Source organism: Prosopis cineraria, unplaced genomic scaffold, assembly GCF_029017545.1.
Source record: "Prosopis cineraria cultivar Desert tree isolate PC_DT_omini unplaced genomic scaffold, ASM2901754v1 PC10, whole genome shotgun sequence".
Classification (NCBI taxonomy): domain Eukaryota; kingdom Viridiplantae; phylum Streptophyta; class Magnoliopsida; order Fabales; family Fabaceae; genus Prosopis; species Prosopis cineraria.
In genome coordinates, this window is record NW_026555341.1 from 13477396 (window position 1) to 13484822 (window position 7427).

A 7427-nucleotide genomic window follows, 5' to 3' on the forward strand; every position below is an offset into this window, starting at 1 on the left:
GAATACCGTTGTGGCTCAGGATATTCAGAACCCTAAATTTTAGCAAGATTTCCAAAGTATGGGATCACTTGAGATCATTCTTGCGTGCCCATGGTGGTCATCTTCGAATAGAAGACGTCGTCGACGGCATATCCAAGCTTGATGACTATTTTCAGTTGTTCAGTTTACTTCGTTTAGCCTCATTTTATCTTGTATAAATAGGCATGTACAGACCTTATTCAGTTTAATGTAAAGTATTATTCAGATTAGCATTCACACTGTGGTATAGTGTGGCAAGTAGTCCATCACCACTCAACATGGTATCATGAGCCAGGTTGGGCATTGGGCCAAAGCAGAGGTTTTCTTTTTTGGTTCAAGATTATGACTGGAAAGTGGGCCACAGAAACAAGAAGCTACTCCACAACTCAGTTCATCAACAACCAACCCAGAACGCAGTGTTTCTTGCCTATGCTCAGACCAGCCTCCACATGCATTTCTTGAAACGACACGTAACATGATCCAGAATCGAATTCCATAATTCTCTTTGGGTGTGCTTGTTGGAAATTATGTCATAAGACCAATCATTATACTATAAATGTTATTGTTTAATGAATTTCTCTTTTATTATTATATTAATTGCATGTTTACTATGATAACTGTATCCTTAGATAAACTATAATAGTTGTCCTACTGTCGTTGGTCAATCATGTATGAGAGATCGTAGATGAAATAAAAATATTATAACTTTGATTAATTATACAAATATAAATTAAAGTCTTAGTAGGCACTTGTCGAGATGCTAGATCGACCGGCTATGTAGAGTCGGCAATATGGGTTGGGCCTGCAAGCTCAACCTACCAACCCACAAAAAAGTTGCGAGTTGGGTTAAAGAAAATAGGTTCAATATATGCGGGGTGGTTTTGGCATGCTTCTATATTTTTAAAAAAATAGATAAATAAATAAATAAATAAGATTGAGTTAAAATAACACAAGCAAAGTAAGCATGCATGAAATTACGATCTAAATACTTGATACTTTTATATTTGTTTAATTCAAGTTTAAATTAAGGCAAAAAATAATAAAAACACATTACTGATATATTGAAGTAGTAATATAATATAATCTGAATATGATCAAGAAAAAATTAAATAAAATATTTTATTAAACTCTGCTTCATTCATATAATAGCTTATTTAAATTATATTGTTTGTAAAATAGTTCCACCCAAGCTAGCTAATAAAAAAAGTTTAGTTTTCCTTTTTATTTAAAAAATAAACATATTTATAAAGTGCTAAACATATATTATATTATCATCTTAATTTGAATATAAAAGGAAAAAAAATAGATACAGAGATATTAGAACATTTAGGTGGTATGAACTAAATGTATTATGAGTAGTAATATAATAGTTAGAGTTTAAATCATTATTATTTTCTTTTAAAAAAGAATTGGTATTTTAAATTAGGGCATCAATTTTGTAGCAAAAATGCCAAAATAAGATGAAGAAAAAAGGGGATAGACAAAGCATTTCTTTCAATTCATATATGTATAATACTGATTAGTCATGTAAAAGACTAGAGGATGAAAGGATCACAAAATTAAATGAATTTTATATTTAAGTGATGATATAAGCATGTCTTGATTAGAAAGACTTTTATTATTATTTGGATAATTAATTTTTAGGAGGAATATATGATTTTTCTATTGTGAAAAAATAATAAAAAAGGTAAATTTATAATTTTTAAATTTCAAAAATTATAAAAAAATACTTTTACTTGTGAGTTGGCCCGTTAACCCACCAACTCACTATGGGTTGTGTAAATTCAACCCGCATAGAATGCGAGCCATATTAACCTGCCTCACCAAACCCACAACCCACTACAAGCCAAACCACTGGTTGCAGGTTGACCCATATTACCATATCTATCTCTATGAGAAAGCTACATGGTACAAATCATAAGATTATCTCATATGTAACAATATCACTAAGTCCTTTGACTTGAGATCATCATGAATTCCTACATAATGACCACTAAACTTTGACTTAGTCAAAAGTCACCTTTAATCGGGTGATTATAAAGGCTATAATTAAGTTTAGTGATATTCATGCAGATGAATATGAGTGGTTAAGATAGAATTTGCCCTTCCCATTAATTGAGAAATATTATTGGGCCCCTTGATGAGTAAGGCTAAGAAAATGTATGGTCATACTATACTGGAAAGGGTTTTTTTCATTGCTATAGTTAGTCTACTCATATATCAAGAAAGTAATGGTTAGGTAAAAGAGAATGACAATTCCATATCTCACACTTGAGCAAATAATCACGTGACAAAGGGGTGTGATATGGTTATATGATAGGTTACATTGAATCATTGATTCTCATATGAATTGGGGAATTGCAATGTTTTGCTAAAGACCACTTGTAACTTATGGGTTAGTAGCGTAATTAGCTTACTATTAACTTCATATAGGCCTACAAGGTCATATATAAAAACAGCCTAACTCAAGTTATAATGTCTAAGTTCATTAAATCTAAAATGTGCCTAGATTCAATAAATGTAATGCTTTATCTAAAGTGAACGAATTTTATTTATGTGTGTATATATATATATATTTGAATATTTATTTGATAAATATATCTTTATATGACATATGAAATTCAAAATATAATTATATATATATATATATATATATATTTTTGGAATATATATATATATATATATTCGTGTGTGTGTGTATGTATCTGATATATATATATATATATATATGTACATATGCATGTATGTATGTATATGAAATATATCATATCATATCATATCATATCATTGTGTTAGTTTTAAATTTAGTTTTATATGATAAATTAAATTTAATAACTAACATTATATATGAAGATACATATGAGTTCTTTAATTTGAATTTATGAGATAAATTTAAATTAGATATGATATCATAGATTTTATTTATGAGATAAATTTAATTTAAATTTTCGTTGGCTCTTCAAGAGAAAAACTAAAACCATAATCTATATAGATATAGAAAAGGGGCATGCTTCATGAGTAGAGTAGAGTGAGAGTTAGAAAAACTCTTGATGGCAAAACATAGTTAGAACCAGAGAGAAAAGTGACGTTTGACGTTTCAAAAAATGGACGGACATTTCAAGCACTAACACGCCGTTCAAGTTAGAGATATATTTGTATGAATATCGATAAAGAGAGTTGATCTACATTGTTAGCTCTTACAATCCAACTTCTTGAAGACAACACATGAGAAGTTTAAAATAAAATGAAACTCTTCAATCCACTTTGATCTAAATGAGTTTGATCAATATGCGATCGTGATTAGGGATTTAAATTTTATTCTTCTACTGTGCCCCCCGAATCCAACAATGCACTCTCCTCTTAATCCTAAACATTTCATCACCTCAAACACGTTCATTAGCCAAAGGTCATTCTCTTCATTTATTTCAATTATGAGCCTTAAATTAACTTAATCCTAGCGCAACCTAATTTGCAATTTATAGCTTCTCATTATATATGATTTGTTTTAATTGTGGCTTCCTTGACTTGAAGTTGTTTTAGTATAATGACAAATATGGCTCTAGTTTTATAAGGGTTGTAATTTTTAAATATAACCTGCGTGTCGTGCCTCTTTCTATAAACTCTAAATGTACATTATCTTCTCATCTCAATCCCTTTGTATGTATAAATAGGGTTTTTTTTTATGCAATTGATTTTCTTAAGTCCTCTCATTGGCTTGGGAGGACATAGGTCAGGTGTAATGTCTGCTTTGACATTACTAGGACAACACTCCTACACGCCGTTGCGATAACTAGAATTAGATAAGATCTTAAAAAGAAGTTATAACAACTAAGGGTTTAAAAGATAATTAATTTAAAATAATGAGATATCAAGAAAACTCTTTTAAAATATTGTTGTTTGAGCCTAAACCATAGTTCAAAATCAATTAAAAATAAATATGAAAGTATGAAAATCAAACCACTTCAAAATAGGTTGAAACAAGCTATTTTTTAAAAAAAAATTGGCCCGTTCATCACAGTGCAAGCTGTGCCCACCATGGTGGATGGCACAGAAGGACAAGTCTCTTGAAGGCCACTTGCACCGCAGTGCAACTACCATGTGTCACAGCGCGTAGCTGCTGGCATGATCGTATATTGCTGTCATGATAGCTCTTTGAACTTCTGAAGCACGCTGTTTTGCCATTTGACGTCAAATTTGGGCAATTCTAGTGTCCACATAAAGCTCTTCGAACCCTCTAGCTAATGGCATTGGTCTCACACTTAAACAATTATCCATTAAAAAGATAGACATCCAAATCCAAAATGGTTTGTGTCTACCTCAAAACACATACAAAGGTGTCCAACTCACTATGCCAAATGCCATTAGCCCTAGAGACACTTTGATCACCTTAAATAGACTATACTCAACATGCCAATTCATTCGTATCACACAAATAATCATTCACACATTAAATGACTACCAAACCCCCATTTAACAATAATATAAAGAGGTGAATAAAATTTTGCACACATGTCAATTGGTCATTTTGGCACGTAAATCACTTCAAATATATCACTTGTAATTATAACTTGGCCAAAAACAAATACTTAATCCACTACATCAACCTTGATCAAGATACATACATTTATCACAATTTCATACAAATGTCATATTCCTAAGTTGGCATTATATAATGGCAATATTCATTACAAATCCAAAAGAAAAGGGGAAGACCTATACTAGAATGCTCTTCACTCTTCAATTGCCCCTTTCTTCCCCTTACCCCTACTAGAACCCTCACCTGTAAAATATAACCACGAGGTGAGATAAATATTTCAGTAATAGAATAATTCACTATTATTAAATAACATGTACAACCATAAGAGAGTAAAGATATAAATCTCTAAAACATAATTTTAGCATGTTACAACATATTCTTTTTCATCAACACAAATCATTTACCACTAACATAATCATTCTACCATCTGAGTTTCCATATCACCTCGACTGAAACCATAGGCTCTTGAACTAAGTGCACCCTTACAATGGTCCAAGCTCATCTTTAGTGGTAGGATAAGCTAGCCAAAGGTGTCCTATCCTACTTCCAGACTATAGTCTCCCTCATCGCATATGAATCAGGGTGTCATTACTCCAACATCACATCATTGATGCTAAGGAATATCACTCTCCAGTGCCGTATCCTATATGGATACAAAGGAGAAAATCTCCAACACCGTGCCTCATTAGACACCAAGGAGATACATGTCATATGAACTTCTACTACTCCTTCCTACGGGTGAACTCCCACCCCTTAACATGATCATGCTCAAATTACTATATATTTCACACCCTTATAAAAAATCACTAATTTTCACATAAGAACTCAAAATTCTTTATCATTTCAAAAGTAGTTTTTAATGCATGAGAAAATCATCTTCCACAATATGCCAAGCTTTTAAAAATATATAAACACATATATTTATCTACTCAAAACAGTTAAGTAATATAATCAATCAGTATAAATTATTTCCATTACCCTTTTTTACACAAAAAAGGTTACCATGGCTCAACGTTAGCTCCACATGTTCTATATATATGTGGTAACTCAAGCAACACTTAATCTACACAATCAAGTGACAATTGTTAATTATCACTCCTAATAAACCCTGAATTTTCTATGTTTTAAGTACTCATAACACTCAATTCTTTTTCTAACAACATCAGCCATTCTCAAACACTCTAACCATCCTATCAAACATCCCAACACACTAAAATTACTAGCCAATTCCTCACATTATCTTTAAACCACCAGATTATGCCTAGGGTTTATCCAAACCCTTAATAAAAATTCTTAATAATCATAAAACTCATAACTTAGGGTTATAAGCTTGATTTAACTCTTCAAGACCTTAAATAAACTAATGGATTTGGTTTAAACCCAAGAGAACCAAGATCAAGCCCCCACACTACTACTTAAGTAAGAAATTTTGCATAAATGGGGAAAGAGAGGGAATGTGGAACTTACCCAATAGTGATTCAAGCTTCAAATGATCCTAATGTAGTTTAGGGATCGTGCCCTAGCAAACCATGAGCTCCTTTCCATCACTCTCTTGTTTTCCTTCTTTTTCCCTTCTATTTTTGAGTCTGTTTTTGTGATATAATAAGTGTAGATTTTGCACATGCACCACAGTGCATTAACACGCGCGGTGCACGGTACAAAAAGTTTCACAAAAATTTAAACTCCCTTCCGTGTCATAGCTCGCTCAAACATTGACCTAGCCCTCTTCTAAGGTTATCTAAGATTCCAAAAAACTATATCCCATAAACCTCATTAATCAATAATTTATCTACATTGACCAATTTAGCCTTGAAAACACTAATAATTACTAATTGAAAAACTTAAGATGTTACATTAGCTGAGCCATATTGTGTCACATTTAATTGTGCGGTTAATTAAATCATAATATGCATAAGTCTGTATGAGATACAACCATATTTTATTTTGCCCGATGGCTAAATTGATAAATTATACCCTCCAATCAAAATTTTAAGTCATAATGCCATCATTAATGAATGCCTATCAAAACCTAGATCACTCAAATGTAGGTTCCACCAAAGTAGATACATATAGGTTATCTTGATGAGACAAGAGTGAGTAATGTTGCTACTCACAAAGATTCATTATTGTTTGACTAAGTTGAGATTATCAAAATGGTTTTGGATCTCAAGGTATTAGATGGGATTGAACTTGCTGGATCATATGGTGATTTAATCCCATAAAGAGTAATTGGTAAATGAGTTACTTATCTAAATAACTTAATTTTAAGCATCATACCAAAGTGGACTTAATTTTAAGTAAAATATAGGTCTTAGCCCACTAATAAATTTTAAAGGTTGTTAGTTTTAGTGGGAGATATAAAATTAACTTTGTATATTTTATCATTGTAGAATCATGTCAAATAGTAATGCTGCTACACTATCGTTGCCATCGGTCCTTAAGAAGGACAAACTCAATGGGACAAACTTTCTTGACTAGTTTAGGAACTTGAGAATTGTTCTCAAATAGGAAAGAAAGGCATATATCTTGGATGAACCTATTCCTGAGGAACCTGTGGCCAATGCTCTAAGAGCTCAAAAGGATGCTTATATAAAGCACACTAATGACTCAATGGATGTAGGATGCCTAATGCTAGCTCCCATGATTCCAAAACTTCAAAGTGATTTGGAACACATGAAGACTCATGAGATGATTGTACATCTTAAGAAAATATTCCAACAACAAGCAAGGCAAGAGAGGTATTAGACCACAAAGGTCTTACATTCCTGTAAGATGGCTGAGGGTGCATCAATTAGCACTCATGTTTCAAAAATGAAGAGCTATATTGATAACTTTGAGAGGCTTGAATTTCTCCTAACTTAGGAGTTAAAAC